The 23,952-nt window shown below is 34.7% G+C and overlaps 2 protein-coding genes across 2 annotated transcripts in view; both read left to right on the top strand.

The window, feature by feature from the left end:
* LOC114240756 (uncharacterized) overlaps positions 1–23,952 on the top strand; it is a 259,933-nt gene that overhangs the window by 2,789 nt on the left and 233,192 nt on the right. The window lies entirely within an intron of this gene.
* LOC114240824 (uncharacterized) overlaps positions 1–23,952 on the top strand; it is a 327,083-nt gene that overhangs the window by 83,609 nt on the left and 219,522 nt on the right. The window lies entirely within an intron of this gene.

The following is a 23,952-nucleotide window of genomic DNA, read 5'->3' as shown; positions in this document are numbered from 1 at the left end:
TTTACATCACATACCTCTTATCAATTCATAAAACAAAACACAACTCTTCTCATATCAAAGTCAGAATATCAGTGATCTTAGCGAATATTTTGCGTTTCACGATAGTGTGTTTCTTAGCATTCCTATTTGTTTTCCAACGTACTGAGACTAATCAGAATATGTCGAGTTTTCAGCTGTGTAAATTGGTATAAACGTCACTTTTAATCACAAGCACTCAGAACATCAGAATGTATTATTTGCATTCTCGTACACTGTATTTTTTTCTTAAAACAATTACTATAAATCGTATATTATAAATAATTATACAGTATTTCTGACATACCTTAGAAAATGTTTAATTTCTCTTCTATGATAAGATAATCGAATTTCTGACTTTTTTCTTTATATATATTTCATTATTTCCTCGTTGATCGTTATAAATTTTTCTATCTTCAAATTAAAAAAAAGTCTTAAAATATTTTTTTACTAAATTCACTCTATACATCAGAATCTGTGCAGTCGAATTTTGTATCAATTATCCAAAATTATATTATCTCTTAAAAGGATAAATATAGATATTTGTCAGCCATTATAAATCAATTACTATATGAAATATTCATTTTGTAAAGTCGATATGTTACCCAAATTTCTTCTTCTCTTATAATATTTTCCCAAAATGAGAGCGTTAAATAGTTGTGACATACGAACCAATTTAAGAGTTCCATTATGTTGTTGTTTGGATTAAGAATTTAGATAGTATATATCAATGCACACAGAAGACAAATTCCTTCGAAGGCAGACTAGCTTACGACATAGAACGTGAATACTTATTGTTGTTGATAATAGTCAGATATGTGTAGGACACAGCAATCAATTAATTATCACAAAGGATTCTTTTCAAGTCTCATTTCAAAAAGGCATACTAATGGCGATTGGTAAATTCTATGGAAGAGTTTAATCCACACCTGGAAGATACGAAAATAATCTATAGTATAATAATGATAAAGGTGTTGTCATATTTTGAATTGCCCACCCCGACAGTCCTTTAGACAACGAAAATGCAAATATATAATACATTTTAGAAAATCAGTTCAGTAAATATAAATTCAACGCTGGTATTCTCACTATTCAATAGGTCTGAATTTAAATTAATAGTTTATCTTTAGTTTAGACTCAAGAAAAAAGCCATAGATGAAATGAACACGGGAGCTAAACGCCGATGTAATTACGCAGATTTCACACCAAACCGAAAATCACAAATAATACATTCCCTCGTGCAGCATAGTGTTGTGATTTCACAACTAATGTTGTCATTCGCAAGACGAAGTGCCGCAGTACGAGATATAAATCCAGACTCCGTATTATCAAACAATTTATCTTGACTACGTTTACAGTCTTGATAACAAAAAAACTGCACTTTGATATTCTTCATTCAATATATTTTATTAAATAGTCATGTCCGAGTCATTAGCTTCGCCGGTTTCTATAGATAGAAGAGATAAAACTGAAGTAAACCATTATTATTTAAATACATATCTATAGTGTAAATTAAATACAGTACACATACTTTGTTTCTTATTGTAATATGTTATTTATTTATTTATAAGACTGGTATAGTACATATCGCATTGACTTAATTATAAAAAAAGTTTTTTTTATAATACATTTAAAATCAATGCATCCATCGCCATCGATTTTCTCTTCATCATCCTTGAGTGATTTACTAGGGAGAATGCGCAGAGCATTCTTTTAATTTTGACATTGTATTTAGAATGCATTGATCCAAGAGTTATAATAAAAATATGACGTACGCAACAGTTACATGTTAAATTCATTATTTTTAATGTATTTAAACACATACTTTCTATGTTGTTATGTTTGAGCTCTGAATTTGTATTTTAGTAATGTACATATATTAAAACACAATTCGGTTTGAAACTCTTGTGTTACCGAAGCAGAGAGAGTCGTCATCTTTTTGGCTGTATAATTCCCACTCGAGTATACAAAAAATTATTGTATAATAGTTGTCTATAGCGTGACTAGATTCCTCTTTAAATTAAGCCCTATTTGATCTCCTTGAGATGCTAAAATTTATTTTTGTATGCCCATCTCCGCGTCAAATTAATAGTCCTAAAGAAAAAGCATTTTTCCGATTTGGTGCTGCATAACTACATCAAACAAACAACTTCAACTTTCGATTAAGAATACTGTGTATTTGTAATTTGATGTACATTTTTTTTTATTGCTTAGATGGGTGGACGAGCTCACAGCCCATCCGGTGTTATGTGGTTACTGAAGCCCATAGACACTTACAACGTAAATGCGCCACCCACCTTGTGATACAAGTTCTAAAGTCTCAGTATAGTTACAACGGCTGCCCCACCCTTCAAACCGAAACGCATTGCTGCTTCACGGCGGAAATAGGGAGGGTGGTGGTACTTACCCGTGCGGACTTACAAGAGATCCTACCACCAGTAAAAAACTTATACACGTACCTCTGTTAAATCTTGTCACTTGTCAATTATTTACATACGGTTTGGAAAGTCAACAGAATAAGGAATGAAACAAATGAATAAATAATGCGACACAGCTGGAAACGGTGACTTGTAATGTCCATAAATTTTTTCATAGACTTGATGGTTGTAGTAATTGAGCAAAATTCACATTTTTAATATAATTATTATAAAGGTGCCTTTGTATTATTATATAAATATATTGTCTTCAAAACATTTATTCATATAATTATTTAACATTAAACATCCAATAATTTTGCATTAAGTTCGTTGAGGTGTGTGAATCGAAGTGTCTCTTCAATTGACTCTATAAGCAAACAAGTTATATTTTTTTTCAGACATTGTAGTAAAGGTGCAATTATTGTTGTTGATAAACTTCAAGTGACATATGCCAAGCATTCGCTTTTTTTTCCTTACCTATGCTGATAGCCTTGAGAGGCTATTTCAGCTTCTCCTTGACGTGTAGGTGAGCTCACGGGGCTCAAGCCGGGAGTGTTGCTAACACTGGTCCTACCACCTACGCAGAATCTACCACCGGATCGGAAACGCGACCCACTGAGAAGATCCGGCGAGAAACTCAATGGGCTGTGTCTATGGGTTAATTCACTCGTCGAGCCCTTCGTCGCAAGCGACGGCTTTGACAAGGACGGTGACCGGTGCTTGTGGTACCTAAAAGCACCGTTAATGGATCGCATTCGCTAAACACTGAATATCCAAGCAAAAGCGATTTAATGATTAAATGATTTTAGTAGGCAGCGGCTTGGATCTGCTCCTGGAATTACTGAAGTCCATGGGCGACGGTAACCACTTACCATCAGGTGGGCCGTACGCTCGTCTGCCTACAAAGGCAATAAAAAAAAAAAAAAAGATTAGCATTGTAGTTAGATTCTAAATGTTTTTTACGAATATGGGATTTTGCTAAGATAATTAAAATAATTGGGTTTTTTAATGAACTAATTCCTTGATCTTATTTCGATTCCTAGTGCGTTGTAAAGGTTGTAAATCATACTTTATCCACTATTTCATTTTTTATATATTCCGTCACTGTCCCAAATCTTAAGCCTAATTTCCGTTCACAGATTTCTATTATCTAGTCCCGTTGATCAAGGAACCCTAAATCCAAATTGATTCTTTTTAGTCTCCTTCGATAATATCCTGTTTGCTGAAACTGGTTCTATGTAGGTAGGAAATGCGTGTCACGATATTGTAACTAATCATTTATTGTACATTGCGAAATCAATTTAGCCGAGAGTCGATATTGACGTAACGTATTTCAATGGGATTTTTTCTAGTTTGAAAATACATTTACAATTTAGTTTTATTGTATTTGCTTATATTGAAATGAGGAATACTTTTAACAGAGAAATGTGAACAAAATTAGGTATACATAGAGTGCTTTTTGTTCCAAATACAAAACAGAACTGTTATTGAATTTAATTTTTTTTATGGTAAGCCTGCACGCGTTGGGCTCTACCATTCCACCTAGCACTGTCAATACGTGCTTTAACATGCGTTCCATAACAGGAGGATGTACATGTTAAAATACCACTGACAGTCTCAATTCATCTCTCAAAGCATTCAGTTTGTTTATTCTGGTAGCCACTTAACGACCATTAATAGAGTATCAGCCACTCCGCTATCCTAGATCAAATTTTTGTTCCTTAATTCTTGAATCGTGTATTTGATAAATGCGATTGGGCGATCTTTAATGATGAACCCGTAAATTTTATCATCGTAACAGTTCAAAAATAAAAATGAATTTTTGAGAGTTGGCAACAAATTAATTATCTGTATTCATTCATATTTAAATTGGCGGTTCAATGTTCTTTAGCAGTATTACCGTTCGCGGGTTTTAGTGCTATCTTTTCATCGTAATTAGTCTTCCACTTATGTTTGAAGATTGTTTAATTATACGTGCGGCTGAATGTTGTTTTCATAGTTTCCAATTTCTGTTGATTTACACGTTGACAGACGGACAGACAGACGGTCCGCTTAGTTTAGATACGGCTCGCTGTTGCTAATGAATTTTACATTTTAACTCGATGCTGGTTTAAAGTGATAGTGAAACATATATTATATAGATACCTAGAAATTAAAACACATTGGCAATTACTTCGTAAATATAAATTTAACTTTGTGACCACAGCTTACTATCAATATTGAAAGATTGTTGTAGGCAAATTGCCTGGCAGGCATTGTTGTGTTCTATTTTAAATATAATACTTTTTTTTTTTTTCTGGGGAATATCCTAACGTTTCTGGCAAATTCTGTCAGCTTCTTTGAAAATCTAATTCCTAGTTTACATAATCGATCTAGAGATGCGTATCACTAACGAATAGAATTTAACTCATTACCTAAATGTAGCGTAGTACCTAAATGTTAAACATTACACAGATAAAATAAAATTATTAGTATTTTTCAAAAGCAAATTAGCAAATAGAAGTTTTCACATTCGTTTAAAATACCAAGCGTGAATAATGTTTAATATCTATAATCTCACGATACGTACTATCTTATTTAGAAATCTGGATTTAGTAATACAACCTTGGCTATGTCTTAAAAATATGTAAAAGCATTTAATATTCTTAACACGTTTTTTTAATAGTATGTTGCATCGTTATTTTTGTCTATATTTATCTATGAAACAACATTTCAAGGCCTAGGATCTACACAGAAAGAAGAATTAAAATCTATCGTGTTTGATAGAAGTTTCTCAAAAATCACTACGTAGTATAAAACAAAGTCGCTTTCTCTGTCCCTATACCTGTCCCTATGTATGCTTAAATCTTTAAAACTACGCAATGGATTTTGATGCGGCTTTTTTTAATAGATAGAGAGATTGAAGAGGAAGGTTTATATGTATAATAGCATTCATTAAATAGTGGAGAAATCAATAATAAATTACAGTTTCTAAGCGAAGCAAGAGCGGGTCGCTAGTATATTATATTATGTTCGGGCAGGTAAAAAGTGTGACGTCACTTAATGGAAGCGAATGGATTACGATCTAAATGTACTCATCTAGAGTCACGGTAAACTTCTATATGTCGCAACTGGTGTGGTGGGCTGACCATGGAAGGAGAATTTAGAGGAAACTCGACTCAATTGAAACTTTTATTTTTATTTTTTTATTGCCCGTTTACTGGTGATAGGACCTCTTGTGAGTCCGCACGGGTAGGGACCCGGGTAGGTACCACCACTTCACCTATTTCTGCCGTGAAGCAGTAATACGTTTCGGTTCGAAGGGTGGGGTAGCCGTTGTAACTATACTAAGACCGTAGAACTTATATCTCGAGGTGGGTGGCGCATTAACGATGTAGATGTCTATGGGCTCCAGTTAACACCAGGTGGGCTGTGAGCTCGTCCACCCATCTAAGCAATAAAAAAAACCTAGTAAGCAGACGAGCAAACGGTCCACCCGATGGTGAGTGGTTACCGTCGCTCATGTGCATCAGCAATGCCAGGGGCAGAGTCAAGCCGCTGCCCACCGTTTAATACCCTCCACAAGCCACTTCGATTTCGTGACTCAAATTAGTCAGAGGCATTCATAATGCTATTGTATGTTATGATGTCGCGATTTCCTTCGAGTAGTTGTGTTTATAAAAAAGAAAAAGAAAGAGAAAGAAGATTACTTTCTAATAAATACATCGATCGGCATGTGTGAGCTTCAGAACATTATTCAAATTCAAATTCAAATTCAAAATCATTTATTTCAACTTAGATGTCAGTATAGCACAGTCCTGAGAAGAACCGGCGAAACAAACTCGGCGGCCTTTTTTGGCCTTTTTTTTTTTTTTAAGATTCTAATGTCGCATATTGAAGATTACCATTGTATCCAATACGAGTTTCAATTTGAAAACATATGAATGAGCACTTAATAATTGTGTCCTCGAGTATTAAAAATTTATAATCAAATACAAATTATACTGCTTTAGTTTTATATGACAAAACACAGACGAAGATAGTTTTAACTTTTGTTAGTGAGGTATATTCAAAGGGTAAGGAAAAAGTACTTGATAAATTCTCTATATATAGGTATATAAAATATTATATGTACCTGGCTTTGCTGATTTCTGTACGGGGGTCGGCATTTTCTGTCTTTGACTACGATTTTTAACAAAAACCATAATATTTTTTTAGACCTATAAAAAAGTTCTTGATAACAATGTCCGATTAGAACTACACCTGCTAATAATAATTTAACAAAGGATTCTTCTTATTAGAAACATAAGGACGAAAGAGCCTGTTTGTAAACAAGCAAAAATCAACTTTACGAAAATTAATGTAACGTTACTTACATGCATGATTCGAACAACCGATTTTACTACGACTCTGATAATTAGGATCATAAAATAATTGCGTTCATATAACTTAGTATCGACTCGTATTCGTGACAATTATTTCGAATTTAACATAAAACACTCACAGAAAATGGACAAGTTCTACTTGTATATATTTTATCGCTGTCAACGTATTAGCGTACGTGGTTTTTAATAAATATATACTTATATTTTATAGATGATTTCCCAAAAATAATAATAATCAGTGAATGTTTGAAATTTAAACCACGTTAGTAATACCAGACAATTCAAATTTTATTTAATATGTAGGTATACGACAAAGGGAAGATCTTCCACCGAGCGGGTGATATTGCTCAGTAGACCGACGGTCCGAATGTTGTTGTTCGGATGTTGTATATATGCGCTTTATCTTGAAAATGTCGAAAGCGAGATTCAGGCATCTGTCAATTATCTTGTGTTCTGTGATGGCTACCGCCACAAATATTTTAAATATTATGGTAGACTAGATCTTGTTAGTAAATGTCAATAGGGTCCATATTGCTCTCAACGTGATTTTTTTAATTTATCGTTTAGATGGATGTGTGAACTTACGGCCCAACTGGTGCTAATTAATCAGCGGAGCCCATAGACATCAACAACGTAAATATCGCCACCCACCTTGTGATGTGAGATCTGAGCCTCAGTTTTACAGTACAGCGGCTACTAGAGCAGTATAGCCGGCAGAACTAGCCGGGGTGGTATCTACCCATGTGGGCTCATAAGACGCCCTACCATTAGTAATTACACAAATTAAAATTTTTGTGGGTTTTGATTTTTATTCCTTCACCGCGAAAGCCAATCGTGAAAATTTGACAAGTATGTATTTTGTTAGAAAAAAATATCTTACCTGTCTGCGGGATTCGAACAGCGGCATAATCGCATCGATCGATACGAATGCACCGGTCGTCTTATCCTTTAGGCCACGACCACTTCACAAACGTCAACTCGAAGTCTTCAGATCGCGATGCGTGACTGTTTCACAGCGGAAACAGGCGGGATGTTGGCCCTTACTTGTGCGGTTAATAATTAAACTTAATAATTAATCATTTTTAATAATTAAAAAATGTGAGACTGTACCGTAAAAGTATCACGAGATCCTTCTCTTTCTTTAACACTGAACTGGTGGTAGGACATCTTGTGAGTCCGCGCGGGTAGGTACCACCACCCTGCCTATTTCTGCCGTGAAGCAGTAATACGTTTCAGTCTGAAGGGTAGGGCAGCCGTTGTAACTATACAACTTGTATCTGAAGGTGGGTGGCGCATTTACGTAGTAGTTGTCTATGGGCTCCAGTAACCACTTAACACCAGGTGGGCTGTGAGCTCGTCCAACCATCTAAGCAATAAAATAAAAAAAAGTCGGTTCAAAAAACATATATTTTTTTTAAATCAATGGAAATCAATGAAACGAAGCTCGTTGTACAAAGTAATGACATCACGTGTTGTTTGAATTTTTAATTAAATTCTCCTTCAAGCTACCTACTAACGTGTTTTAACGCGAAACGACCTCTAACCCCAGTTACGCAAAACTGGTTTTCGTGTGAGTTCTTATAATTTGGGATACTTTGGTGTTGTAGTTGAATGTGCGCAGATTTGAGTTAGGGATTTGTTTATGATTGTCACGCGGTTGGAATGGTTGGAGTGAGACTTGGCCAAAAAACTAATTAAAGATTGGTCCAAGGCTTTTTGCTTGATACGCGAACGAATAAAACTTAAGGAATGCGGACAAAAAATTATGATTTGAATTAAAAATTATACAACATGATACGTAATTTTGTCGTCATACAAAAATATACAGATTCAAATATGTATAGCTTTGTTGTCAGCTCAGAACATCCGTGTTTAGTTAAAAGATACTCCTATATTCGGTTTAAGTCCAAGAGTGTGATAAACGTCTACATTGTTATAATAGAACATTTGAAACAATAACTGATCATGACAATCTTATTTAAATTTATACTATGAATATTATAAAAAAGGGTGCGTGTACGCGCGTAAGAAGTTATACTTTATTTTTTTTAAATGTTAAATAATTAATAATTAATATTTAACGTTAATAATTTAATAATATTTAGTATGAATTATATTAAATAATAATTTTGTCATTTATATTACTAAAAAATTAATGCTAATAACACTTTTTTTACGAGTGTACATGCGCGAAAGTTCACCTGCGGCTATATTCAGACTCGGCAAGTTACGTCGGTCGTATTGTAATGAGCGATTTAGTGGGCAACTTCATTCTGTTAATTTTGTGTCACGGTGCGCGCGCATCGTAAAATTTCACTCTCATCAATTTTTCATAACGCGCCTAAAGAAGTATAACTTCAAAAAAATATTAAAATAGTAAATAGTGTACGATATAGAATTGAAATTTGTTACTTTTTAGTTAAAGCAATTAACTAGTCATATTTATAAATTGTCAACAGTAATGTTGAAATAACTATTGAGCCTTCACGATTCTACGAAGTTAAAATCAATAATGTAAAATTTTTTCATGGCGTTTTTCTCTTGCGATCCGTGCATTTGAATCACAATTATTTGCTTTCATTATACTGTCCTATACTGTCCTACAAAAACAATCGAGAGTAGCAACCGTTGCGGTCGACGTGTTTACATAACGTGATATTCATTAGCATTAAACATCTCTAACTATGTTAGATAATGAACTGCTGACTTTTTATATTAAATTATTAATTTTAGACACACCTTCGGAATATACTTTTGCATTACAGCAAACAGTTAAGCTACGTGGATCAATAAGGTCACTTACAAGTCAATAGGAGGAAAAATTAAAAATTACGAAACAAAAAAATTAATGTCGATGAAGAATAAATAATTCGCAATGTCGCATGGAACTAGGAAGCGCGAGTCACACGGCCGGTTCGGAAGTGACTTGATCAGAATTATACCGGTTATATAAGTTGGCACAGTAAAATTTTAAAACAGCAGGTCAAAAATTGTTGATTCATAGCGTTCCTGACATAAAAGTATCTGCGTTATACGCTCAGTCAGACAGAGTGGTGTGAACGGCCATTAATATCGATGCGTTATTACGTAACATCGGCTTTCTGTTTCAACAAATATTTTTGGTCAGTTTCTTTTGTATTTAAGTTGAATAATTCCGACTCTAGCTCCTCAAAATTATAGCTTAATATTCGATGCTTAAAATGCTCAAATGTACTTTGGGAACTGATTAAAAAAAACCTTGTTTTATTTACAAGTAAATTATAAAATTGTGAACAGCCGTATAAAACACGTATATAAACAAAACATGAAAACAAAATTTGTATAAATGCCTAACCATTACTGATTACTAAACAAAAACCCTTCCAACAAATTTCCATCTGGGCAATTTGAGGTTTGCAGTAGTGAAAATTATTCTCACACAAACATTATTGCACATTGACGCAGAACAAATCTAAAATGTTAAAAACGAAATTCTATTTGGCAAGTACCGATCTAAAAAAACGCATTTGAGACGAAAAATAATTACGTAAGCTGCTACGTGAACATTGAAATTGTTAGAGTATAAATCAGTTTGAATCAGTTTGTGGCTCATAAAAATTGATAAAGATGAATGATAACGTCTACAAGGAACATCAGGGCGCGCGGGCGCACCCAAAGAAGTGGCTTTTTTTATTGCTTAGATGAGTGGATGAGCTCACAGCCACCCTGATGCTAAGTGGTTGCTGGAGCCCATAGACATCTACAACGTAAATGCGCCACCCATATATGAGTTGTAAGGTCTCAAGTATAGTTACAACGACTGCCGCACCCTTCAAACCGAAACGTATTATTGCTTCACGGAAGAAATAGGCAGAGAGGTGATACTTACCCGCGCGGACTCACAAGAGGTCCTACCACCAGTAAGTATAAATAGATCAAAATACTACAATACTTTTACGGTTTAATTTCGATTCCTAAGCTATCGCCGAGGTATAATCTTTAGAATTTTTAATTATAAAAAAAAATCATATGGTAAGCGCAACATCTAGTGATGATTTAAAAGCCAAAAATTTACAAAAATTTACAAATTTAAAAAATAACACTATATATACTAATATTATAAAGAGGAAAGATTTGTTTGTTTGTTTGTTTCGAATAGGCTCCGGAACTACTGGACCGATTTGAAAAATTATTTTTCCATTAGAAGCCGACATTGTCCCTGATGAACATAGGCTACTTTTTTTTTTTTTTTTATTTTTATTTTTTTTGTTTCATGTGTGTTTTAATGTTTCCGAAGCGAAGCGAGGGCGGGTCGCTAGTTTTTAATAAAGATGTAAAATACCTTTTTAAACATATCTTTTAAAAATATGTTACACTTGTCCTAGTTAAATTTTATTAGCATCTTTACACTGTGGAAGAAGTAGTTGAATTCAATTAGGCAAGGAGTTCACTCGCACTTGACCCTGTGTACGAATTATAAGCAATTGTGAATAGCTCGGCTTTGCGGCAAGTGGGCGGGAACCGCTAATTGTAGACCATGCTTTGTTATTTTTGTTCATTCAACTAAAAATTACTAGTACCTAGTTTTTTATTTAATGTTACATGGAGCTCTAGCTCACGGCAGTCCTGTTGTTAAGTGGTTAGGTTTTTTTTTATTGCTTAGATGGGTGGACGAGCTCACATCCCACCTGGTGTTAAGTGGTTACTGGAGCCCATAGACATCTATAACGTAAATACGCCACCCATCTTGAGATATATGTTCTAAGATATCAGTATAGTTACAACTGGTGCCCTACCCTTCAGACCGAAACACATTACTGATTCACGGCAGAAATAGGCAAGGCGGTGGTACCTACCCGCGCGGACTCACAAGAGGCCCTACTACCAGTAATTACGCTTATTATAATTTTGCGGGTTTGGTTTTTATTACACGATATTATTCCTTCACTGTGGAAGTCAATCGTGAACATTTGTTGAGTGCGTATTTCATTAGAAAAATTGGTACCCGTCTGGGATTCGAACATCGGTGCATCGCTCAACACGAATGCACCAGACGTCTTATTCTTTAGGCCACGACAACTATATTAACTATATTGTATTGTGTTGACTGTATCACTTCCATAAGATAAAACGAGTGATTGTTTGAGAACAAAAATCCGCCAAAAACTGTGGTATCATTCCGTGCAGGTTAATTGACGCGTAATCTTTCAATGATGTCAAGGATTAACACATTAACCACCGTTTTTATATTCAAACTATTACTAGACAGAGTCGTTCTGTGAAGCGATAAAAAAACTATTCAGTCCGCGTTGGATTCACTGATTATACGACCTTACGTGATCGTTTTTTACGAGCCCTAACAAGGATGGGGAAAATTAGAAAAAAAAACGCATTTTGTCCAGCGAATCTTTGATGTTCGACGACTGAGAGTAAAGATGAGTATATGTTTTATTACCAGGACCAAGATATGAATAAATGTGGAAGGATACAGAGAAAGAGGTAGACCTAAGATGAAATGGATGGATTGCGTGAAAGACGATATGGGTAAGAGGGGAGTGAGCGAAGAAATGGTATATGATAGATGTGTATGGAAGGAGAAAACATGTTGCGGGGGTGGGAGAAGGGTATAATGATGATGATATCAGGACCAAGATAGTCTAGGCCTGGAGATATACCCCACTGCCTAGGTATAATCTTCCTGTCCAATTAGACAGGAGCTTTAGTGCTGGGTTTTTTTTTTTAATTAACAGGTGAACGTTTTACATAGAGGTAGGAATTATAAATGTGTTTGGACACAAAAAATAGCTTATAATAGCTTCTTTTCGAGCGTATGGAGACATCGCTACTTGTATGAAGATTTTAATTTAAAATTATTCAGAAGCAAAATTTTATACAAACCTTCTACCGAACCAAAGAAAGAAAAGTAAATCAACCAAACTCAAGCAGTTCTCGAAGAAAAAATACAGTACCACCTCTTTATCATGAAATTTGACTTCTGCAGTCATCCTTAATCAAAATATTAGTCACTTAGCTGCAAATATCTCTTGGTGAAGTTTATAAATATAAAAACGTTAACGTCCATAAAACGTTATCCTCGGTCAAATGAGATTTGGTAAAATGTGTCCTTTTTCGTTTTCGCCAGTTGCATAAAGCAAAAAAAAAAACATAATTATCAAATTGTGAAATCAACATAACAAACATGAGGTTAATCCGTAAAAGTCTCTAAGTCAATATTATAACTAATGCGAATTAAGACCATTTTTAAATTTATCTGTATTTATTTTGTTGTTTAAGAAATTAGTTCTGAAAACCAGTCAAGAGTGTAGGTATATTGGACTGTTACTGGACAAATATTCCAAAATGTTTATGTTAATTGTTGAAAATCATACCACTCAAATTGGTTTGAATTACCCGTGTACACTGAAGTCCGCTAGTCGTACGGAACTTTGTTCTGGTGACAGATATATTTAAATAAACATATAAGTTTGTTGACCTTTACACGATAACTTTTTAAACCTAATCTCTATAAATTTGATCTAGTATGAAATACTGTACTGATTGTACTTGAGACCTTAGAACGTATATTTCAAGGTGGGTGGCGCATTTACGTTGTAGATTTCTATGGGCTCCAGTAACCACTTTAACACCAGGTGAGCTGTGAGCTCGTCTACCCATCTAAGCAATAAATAAAAAATTGTATTCGAATGAAACTAGTTTTTAAAATTGTATATTCTACCTGGCATTATTGATGTCCATAAGTGGCAGCGACCATTTTGTGAAACACCCAATGATTGTTACAATATAATTTACAATACAAGGTAGGAAGGTACCGTTCTCAATCGACCTCATTAATAAAATTAAAAACTTGCCAAAACATTAAATGAATATATTTTGAACCCCATAATACAACGACTTTACAACTATATTTCACTAATGCTTTTTCCCATATTCTCGCATTTACTCCGAGTGTTTACCTCTTAAAAGCGACTATCCAATGAACAGCGGATATACTAATCCATTCGAATATGAATGCCTCTTCCTATATGCACACTACTCAAGGGAAAAACGAATTTAATAAATACACTAATTAAACATCAACTTAAATAAATACAAATATGCATGCCGTGGTGGGAACAAAGTTCCTGATTATCGAAAGGTATTCTTTATCAAAACGTTTCAATTAATATTTCAAGGAAATATATTCTTTATATTTAAATTAGTTATACTATGATGTATAATAAATAACTAAGATTTACACTCTGCTTCGTTTTATATTTTAAAAAATACTCGACATTCGAACTGTTTAAAAAAAATTAAAGTTATCCTTTTCTTTAGCAATGACAAGATGAGAATGAACTCGTAATGCTGATCGATTAAGTGGTTAAGACAGCGTAACAAAACACACAACAACAACAATACATGAACTATTTTTTGGAATTGGAATATTAGTATGAATAAAAATTTGATTATGAATATAAAATTTACATTTCATTGATTTTTAGTTTTTACATGGCTAATCTCTCTAAAATTAAAGCCCTTATTTTTTATGGCAGTTTATGGTTACGTAAAAAAAAACTAAGGGCTTTTTCTTTACGTGACGATTTCTGTCCGTAGCCAGATTATCTTGAACTGTGTTAGATAAACAATAATAAATTCTATAAACGAAACGCATTTAAATACAATTGTTCTATTATAAACGATTCTCATTCATAAGTAGGTTCGAAGAATTACGTAACACTAAATTATCTGCAATTATTAACATTAAACATTCAAACTAATTCTAATATCGGTTGTTGAACTAACATTGAAGGTTGAATAGATTGTCCGTAATAATAATATAATGTGGGTCATGGAAATTGAATAACTCATGTTATGATAGATTTTTTAATGAGATGTGAAGTTAATTTGTTGATAAAGGACACTGACACTTTTACGGTTCGATTATGGAAATTTTTATGGTCTACATTCTAGATATAGTATTACGGGGACGTGTCTTAAATGGCCATCGCCAAGATTTAATTAGTGATGACGAAACCTTTTATTAAAATGAGTTTTTTTGTGAGTTTTCTTTAAATACATAACATATTTATATGTACCTATATATATTACTGATGGTAGGACGTCTTGTGGTTTCGCAAGGGTAGGTACCTCAATCCTGTATATTTCTGTCGTAAAGCAGTAAAACGTTTCGGTTTGATAGGTGGGGCAATCACTGTATTATAAAAACGCAGAAGCAAGAACTCATGTCTCAAGGTGGATGGCGATATTTAAGTTGTTGATTGATATCTATTGGTTCCGGTAAACACTTAACTGCAGGTGGGCCGTGAGTTCGTGCACCCACCTAGGCGCTAATATACCTATTTAGTAAGCTGATCGTTTGACGTCACTTTGATAGTGAAAACATACTAACTAGCCGCCCACGCGGTATTTTAAAATTGATTGAGAAAGTCTATTAGTAGATAGTAGTTGTAGTAGATAAAAAGTGCTAATAGCCAATGTTTCGTTTTGTTAGCCAGTTTCGCAGATTAGTATTGATAAACAAAAAGACAGTGAGGGTGATAAAAACGTATCTGTTACGTATTTTTAGGGTAAATAACCAAATTGTTTGTGGGCAGCGACCTGGCTCTGCCGCTGGCATTGCTGAAGTCCATGGACGACGGTATCCACTCACCATCAGTTGGGCCGTATGGTCGTCTGCCTACAAGGAAAACATTAATTTTAATATGAACTTAGAACTCCTTTTCAGAGAAATACACATTATTTACATAAAACTACAAATACCTATAAACGCGAGTTGAATTATTGCGAACTAATTGGATTGAGCCATCGCACCGCCCGCCACCGGAGTAGAGTTCATCTATACTACCTGGGGCCACTGAGCTCCCCTCCACGGTGTTTCCCGAGCGCTATGACATGTCCTTCTTCAAACGAGGCTTGTGGAGAGTATTAAGCAGTAGGCAGCGGCTTGGCTCTGCTCCTGGCATTGCTGAAGTCCATGGGCGACGGTAACCACTTACCATCAGGTGGGCCGTACGCTCGTCTGCCTACAAAGGCAATAAAAAAAAATTAAACCTCAAAAAACTAGCCAAACGGCCAAAATTAGCCAAATCGGTCCAGCCGTTCTCGAGTTTTAGCGAGACTAACGAACAGCAATTCATTTATATATATATAGATAGCAATATTTGAATTTGAAAATGGATCACGAACGTTATGTCACGTTGAAAGATTAACATAATCGGTTAAAAAGTTCAATGTACAAAAACTGGTTGACATCTATCGCCTTGTCTGTTAAGTTACGAAATAACTAAATGTCATGTAAAGGTGCCTCCAAAAAAGCGTATCGTTGTGATAAGTTGGGTTTTTTCTCTCATAATTTCGAGCTGACAAATATTTATTATCAAATATCTAATAACAAAAGTAATATATTGCGTATCTTGCACTTTATGTTGTGTCGTGTCCTTAATGTTTGTTTTAATAGTAGTAATGGCATTATACACTGATTTTACTGGTGGTAGAATCTCTTGTGAGTCCGCGTGGGTGGGTACCACCACCCTGCCTATTGCCTGGCGTGAAGCAGTAATGCGTTTCGGCTTGAAGGGTGGGGCAGCCTTTGTAACTATACTTGAGACCTCACAACTTATATCTCAGGGTGGATGGCGCATTTACGTCGTAGATGTCTATGGGCTCCAATAACCATTTAACACCAGGTGGGCTGTCAGTTTGTCCAACCCAAGTAAGAAAAAAAATACTATATTAAACATTGAAAATTATTAAAACAAAGGGGCGGTTGACAGATAAATATAGTTTATATTAATTATTATATTATAAATATATATTTTTTATGTTTTGACGTAGGCTACTTGATCATGCAAAATGTCTGAACACATTTTGATGAAATTTCGATCGACAGAGATCGTTCATAGTCTAGATTAAGACGCAGGCTATTTTTATCGTATAATATGTCATGACCCGGATATATCTGCTATTATAAATTAAACATTAAGCACGCTGATTCGTAAGTTTACGTAACAACAGATACATAAATCGACTGGTAGTTTATGGATCGTGGATCGACACAAGCAACTCTGTATCCCAAGAAAACGTGTTACGTTATTTTTTAATAAGAAACCCGTTTAAAACTGCCTTGCACATCTCGTTATTACATAAATAAATGCTATTAAGATTACATATACAGGGATGAAAAGCAATTTTTACTTATTTATTTTTTATTGCTTAGATGGGTGGACGAACTCACAGCCCACCTGGTGTTAAGTGGTTACTGGAGCCCATAGACATGTACAATGTAAATGCGCCACCCACCTTGAGATATAAGTTCTAAGGTCTCGGTATAGTTACAACGGCTACCCCGCCCTTCAAACCTAAACGCATTACTGCCTCACGGCAGAAATAGGCGGAGTGGTGTTACCCACCCGTGCGGACTCACAAGAGGTCCTACCACCAGTGATTACGCAAATTATAATTTTGCGGGTTTGATTTTTATTACACGATGTTATTCCTTCACCTTGGAAGTCAATCGTGAACATTTGTTAAGTACGTATTTCATTAGAAAAATTGGTACCAGCCTGCGGGATTCGAACACCGGTGCATCGCTATTTACGAATGCACCGGATGTCATAACCTTTAGGCCACAACGACTTCAAAGCGTATTTGGGTTAAAGCGACATTTTGCTTAATACGCGACCTTTATAATTAAAAGTACTTTTTATTTGGTTTTAGTCTCAATAATTTAATGTTTTTAATTGAGATTGAACTTAATTTTAAATTGAATTTCAAATAATTTTACCCTATTCAAATAGCCGAAGAAGCTTTTTGGTATGATATTTTTTCCAAACTTTAAAACTGTACATGGCTCTCTTGTAAAGTTGCAAAAATGTCGCTTAAACCAAATAGCCTTTCACCTCTCGATATGTAAACTCTGTTTTTTTAAGGGATTTTATGACCTGGTAACTAAGACCTTTAGGTCAAGTCTTATATTAATTTTAATAAAAAAATATATACCTATATGAAAAATGATATTATGAAATGAAATGAAGTTGATTATTAGTTATGACATGAGACGATATGAGATGAAATATAATCTCAGTAAAATGGTGGTCATTTACTGAGACTTTTTCAATGAACTTTTAGGAGGATCCCGAGAAGCTACGTTCAGGGGCTTTGTTTCATTTTCCCATATTTGTGCACTTTCACAGATACTAAACAGTTAATAAACCACCGTTATTAGACATTTAAACCTGAAGAAACACTAAATAGACAAAATAAAACAAATCACAGAACTTGACTCCGTTCCCGCCAAAAAGTCTATAAACTCCGAGATACCATAATAACCACAGAAAGCATATTTGATATACATAATATGTATCAGAATCTAATAACGCATACAAGTAATCCGGAAAATTTTAAAACAATAGCCACGTACAGCGGACAATAGGTCGGTGACTGTTTTTTTAAATATGACAATGACAAACTATTTACAGTAACGGCTATGTTTTGTTTTCATTTCAGTCATTTTTGTTCGTGAATGAATTATTGTGAATACTTTTGTTTGATTAAATTACAAATCATTTTTGCAACACGAGATAGATTATTAAATAAAGGTTCGTAATTGATCACTACAAAACATTTAGTAACGATTATTATTCAATACCAAAAGTCCTGGCAAAAATAAATATTCTTTAAAAAAAGATATTTGAAACTTATCGTAGCGTAATCTCCCAAGTTGAATTGTGAATCTTAGCCAAATAGTAAACACACTTATAAAATCATTAAAATTGGAGAGCCCGCTTATTACGAGTTCTATGAACAAAACGATTTACAATTTTAGAACAAAGAATTTAATTAGATATTTAGCAAACGGCATCATAATTGTAAAGTTATTATCATTACTGACAATGTTTGTTATTTTTAGTGCTTACTATTAAATGGAGAGATGCCAAATATTGAAAGCGTTTTAGTATAGACATTATTAATTCGAATGAGGCTACTGGTTGATTAGTCCGGTAGGGAATTAAGGTCGGATACGCCGAAGTAATGGACGCGAACACAGTAAAACCTGTCATATTCCAGTTACTATAAAGCCCTTATTACCTCATTGAATTAATTGCTGCCGTAGAATAATAGTCAGTGGTTCTGTTTTATTATTTATAAACAATAGGAACTGTGCAGCTCAGATCGGTGCGGTGATCAGCCGTGTAATTTCATTCCCAACGTGTCTACAGAACCTAGGTGTACTAATATAATATAATACGTACATATATGTTAAAGAAATATTTGAAATAGCATTAGAAAGTGTTCAATTTACTGGTGGTAAGACCTCTTGTGAGTCCGCACGGGAAGGTACCACCGCCCTACCTATTTCTGCCGTGAAGCAGTAATGCGTTTCGGTCTTAAGGGTAGGGCAGCCGTTGTAACTATACTGAGATCTTAGAACTTATATCTCAAGGTGGGTGGCGCATTTACGTTGTAGATGTCTATGGGCTCCAGTAACCACTCAACACCAGGTGGGCTGTGAGCTCGTCCACCCATCTAAGCAATAAATAAAAAAATTTAAAAAATCAAGAAATTGTGGCTATAAATTTTATTACTGGAGTTTGAGAGATGATTGTCTGTTGTCTAGTAACGTTGACTAGTACAATAAAACGAAGTGCTCTCACTGTCTAATTGAAAACTCTCATAGGTTCATTATTTCTGAACGTACAGATCTTTAACTATTTAGGTTGATAGGTTTCATTTTCTTATCAGATTAAAGCCAAACATCACCCAGTACGCGGATTAAGTAAAATATTATTTTTATTTGTTTTTAATGGCTAAAAAGGTTATTTGTTTGATTGAAATTAAAAAAATAAATGTAATTGTTTAAAAGTATTTTTACGGTACGCGATCCGGCCAGTCGTCCGCCACGACGAATAAATACTACAGACAATTCGGAACGTCAAAAAATTGTAATAACCGCTAGATTACGACGTGAAAGTGTTTTAAATTAGAAATTTATATTATCACTTTTATTTCATGAATTCGTTAAAATTCCAAACGTACCTATATCTGTACGAAAATATTTTTACTTTTCATATTTCTTCAGTTGCATGAACTCGCCGTCGGTGTGTCTCGTTTGTGAGTGCCGCATTGCCACACGTCGTCTGTGTTAATGATTCGTATATTTTGATATAATTTGATAAATAACAAGGTTTAGGTGTTGTAATCGTTACGGTCAGCAAGGTAGCTACTCGTAGAGACCGCCTTATCTTAAGAATAATAATAACTTTATTTTTGTAATCTCCTCAAACTGATCTACGAATTTTTTTGTTTGCAAAAACACACAGAAATATATAGGACGTTGTACCCACTACAATACGCGCTAAGACCACTGAACTACGGTCTTCAGTGTATCAAGACGATTCGAACCATTAAAACATGTTGAATTAAAAATGACAAATTTATGGGCTTTATTTTACGTAATTGTCTATAAAAAAGTTCAAGCGGCCTGCTCCGGCTTCGCTCGGGTCTTTAACAAAAATGTCAACGATATTTGACGTTGTTTTATTTTTTTAATTTAAAAAAACACTTATTGCGGCATAACTATAATAGTTAGACATATGCTGTCGCGACACTTTTTGTAATTAATAATGTGTTCTACAAAGTCGTAGTACATTATTATATTCTATCATCAATAGTTTTCGCAGGGCACGCGATGTATTAGATAATTTTTTTACACCTTGCGTTACATTATTGGAGTTTTAGTAAGGATCCCTATTTTTTTTCAAAAAACATTATAGCCTATGTCACTCCGAAATAGTGTAGCTTCTAAACAGTGAAAGAATTTTTTAAATTGGTTCAGTAGTTTCGGAGCCTATTCAATACAAACAAATATTTCCTCTTTATAATTATAATATTAAGTATAGAGACACATAGAGCAATGAAAAAACTTTTTTTCGAATAATGAGTAGGATAATTTGGCCTTCACATTTTAGTCTTGATACTAATTTAATAATAATCATAACGTAAATATCATTAAGTTAAAATGTTCATTACTGTAATTGTAAGAAGTTTCTTGCATATTGCGTGCGATCAATAGATTCTGAAACAATGGAGTATGAGAATTACGAAATACCTTTGTAACTGACGCAGCGACAAAAACTAGTCGTATTGATTTATCGCCCGAGTCTTATGGCGTATTTCAGAATATCAATGACGTCATTAGCACTTTGCATTTTTTTAATGCAGTAGTTGTGTGAAAGAACTGAGCACCGGTGTTAAGCGGTTGCCGGAGCCCATAGACATATGAATGCGTCTTGAGACATGAGGGCGAAATCTGAATTTTATTATATAAAGCCATATAAGCTTTTCCCGTTATAGTTGTTGCAAAGTACGACTGCGCGTCGCCTTTAGTTGTGTCATTCCCGATCCCGTGGACAGAATGAAAAGCAGTCGACGTCGCCCCAAATACGTCATTTCGGATCCTCCCGATCCACTACGGACAGAATGAAAAGCAGTCGACGTCGCCCCAAATACGTCATTTCGGATCCTCCCGATCCACTAGCGGTGCTTTTAGGTACCTCAAGCACCGGTCATCGTTCTCGTCGAACCCGTCGCTTGCGACGAAGGGCTCGACGAGTAAATTAACCCTCAGACATAGCCCACTGAGTTTCTCGCCGGATCTTTTCAGTGGGTCGCGTTTCCGATCCGGTGGTAGATTCTGCGAAGCAGGGCTCTTGCTTGGGTTCGTGTTAGCAACATCATCAGGTTTGAGCCCAAGTTAAGGCGACGTTGATATAGCCTCTCAAGGCTATCAGCTTAGCTAAGAAAAAAAAATTGTTGTGTGAGTGACCAATCTGTATACGTGGCAATGTAGCCTATATGTAGCTAATGTAGCTGTTACGGTAAAAGTAGATATTGCGACAAATGTGCACATTTACCGGAAAATGTGACATTTGCCGCAATATTTACTTTTACCATAACATGAAGGTAATTAAGGTAAACATGAAGGTAAGAGTACACGTTTACCAAAACGTGAAGGCAAGAGTACACATTTGCCGGGAAGTGTACATAAACATTATATTCAGTTCACATATACCTAACTTTTTGGCAAATCTGCACATTTGCCGGTAAAAGTGTACATTTACCGTAACACAGCTACTGACCGCTCCGTTCGCGTCGGGTACACACTAACGAAAATGTGTATTTACGATTACAACTACAAATAAGGGCCACGCGCACTCGTACTCTGCAACAACTATACATGCTTAGCGATATAAGCCGATAGATGCTTATAAGTGTGAATTAAGCATCAAATGGGAACGCATAACTGCTTCGCTGCTGGAAGATGGTTGCTACCCGTGCGAGCTCAATGCACTCATTACGACCTCATTGATCCACCAGATCCACTACCGTTGTTACTAGACGCTTGCAGCTCTTGCAATAGAAGCAGACATACAGTTCCTCGTAATCGTGCTTGTTCAACCTGTTGATAAGTTCAACGTAAAACCTGATCTAAGCACCAGTCTCCTAAATTTCTCGTCAAATCTTCTCAACAGGTAGCGATTCCGGTCCGATGCTATGATTGCACAGCCGCTAATCTTGAGCTGTTAGATCTTCTTCCTGGCTGAGCCCGTGCTCGCACTCATCTCCTGGTGAAACTGGAAAGGACTCCAGATTATCAGCTATTCCTCCTACTTAAAAAATAATAACAAAATAATTTAGAAACTTTATATTTTTGAAAGTTTTTTTTTTCACGATATTATTGTTTCCTTTATTTACTCTTCTTTCATTTTGCATAACTTATCTATCGCCTAAAGTCCAATTCAGCAACAAATTAAAAAAAATCTATCCTATTGAACTTCACGGCTTATTAGTCAGGTTTATTAAGCACTGGACTGACAAGATGATGTAACATATAGGGATTCTACAAATACCTATCTTGATTTGCGAATATAAGACTTAACAGTCGCGAGGATGGTTGACCTCAGGCAAATGGCGGTTGGTCGTAAAACTGTGTGACAAACAAAACTACAACATAGATCTAAATGTGTTGTACACGATTACGTAATATCTTTTATAAATAAGTTTAAAAAACGAAAGATGTTCTGGCACAAAACAAAATGCATATTTCTATGTATTATATTTGTTTTTAGTCAGATTTATAGTACGGCTGCCTGCGTACTCACAAGATGCTCTACCACTAATTATTTAAGTATGCAATTAAGTATATTCAAGTACGTAATTCGAACTAAGTAATTAAATTAGGTAAGTCATAATAAGAATATTAAGGATTATATGTAATGCTGTAAGAAATAATTTTACTATGTTGTCATCCATCTTGGGAATTGTAGAGTGGTACTGCATGCCTTCACCCAACGGGGCATACAATGAATCACTAATAACTATTGAAACTCGAATGGAACTGATAATAAATAAATTAAATAGAACAAAAGCTTTACATAGACAAAACATTAACTTGGTTATATTAATGCGTTACTTGAATGTTAGAGTGCAATAGAAATATGAAATTCTTGTGGTTATGGCTCTGAGTTCTAACCACATGTCTGAATTGTAACGTAGCATTGAAGGTTTGGTATTTTAATGACATGTGACAGAAATTCTATAACAATTGTAAGAAACCTATGTCTATGTCTAAATTATTAACTCAAATTCCAATGAAATCAATCTCCAATCAATAAACTTACTATTTTTATGTTTGAAATAATAAATGTCTTTGAATACCAGAACCATTATGGAATATAGATGTATAGGAGGAGTATTTAGTGGCTCGACTGACAAGTAGCTTATGTACGTTGAGTTATCAAAATGAAAGCCAAACCAGATTAAGACAAGTCAACGACCTTGATTAATTTTAGATGTTCTATAGACTTGAAAATTAAAACCTTTTGGTTTTAATGTTTTTCGTAATGTTGAGAAACAGAATGTAAGAGAAGCGTACCTATCTGAAGATTAAAAGACAAATATACTTTTCGTAGACAGAAAATTACACTGATTTATTGATTTAAGCACGAATATTGATTGCCTTAGTTATTTTATGAGCCAGCAATCGAAAGCGAAGTCAGTTGGAGACGCTTTCCCGTTGACAGTTCCCGTGTCATCTGATTTTATACAAATTATATTATTTATATAAATAAATTACATTGCGCGTCGTGAAAAAAACA

Source organism: Bombyx mandarina, chromosome 09 (genome assembly GCF_030267445.1).
Source record: "Bombyx mandarina strain Sakado chromosome 09, ASM3026744v2".
NCBI classification, from domain to species: Eukaryota; Metazoa; Arthropoda; class Insecta; order Lepidoptera; family Bombycidae; genus Bombyx; species Bombyx mandarina.
This window is presented reverse-complemented; position numbering and strand designations above follow the sequence as displayed.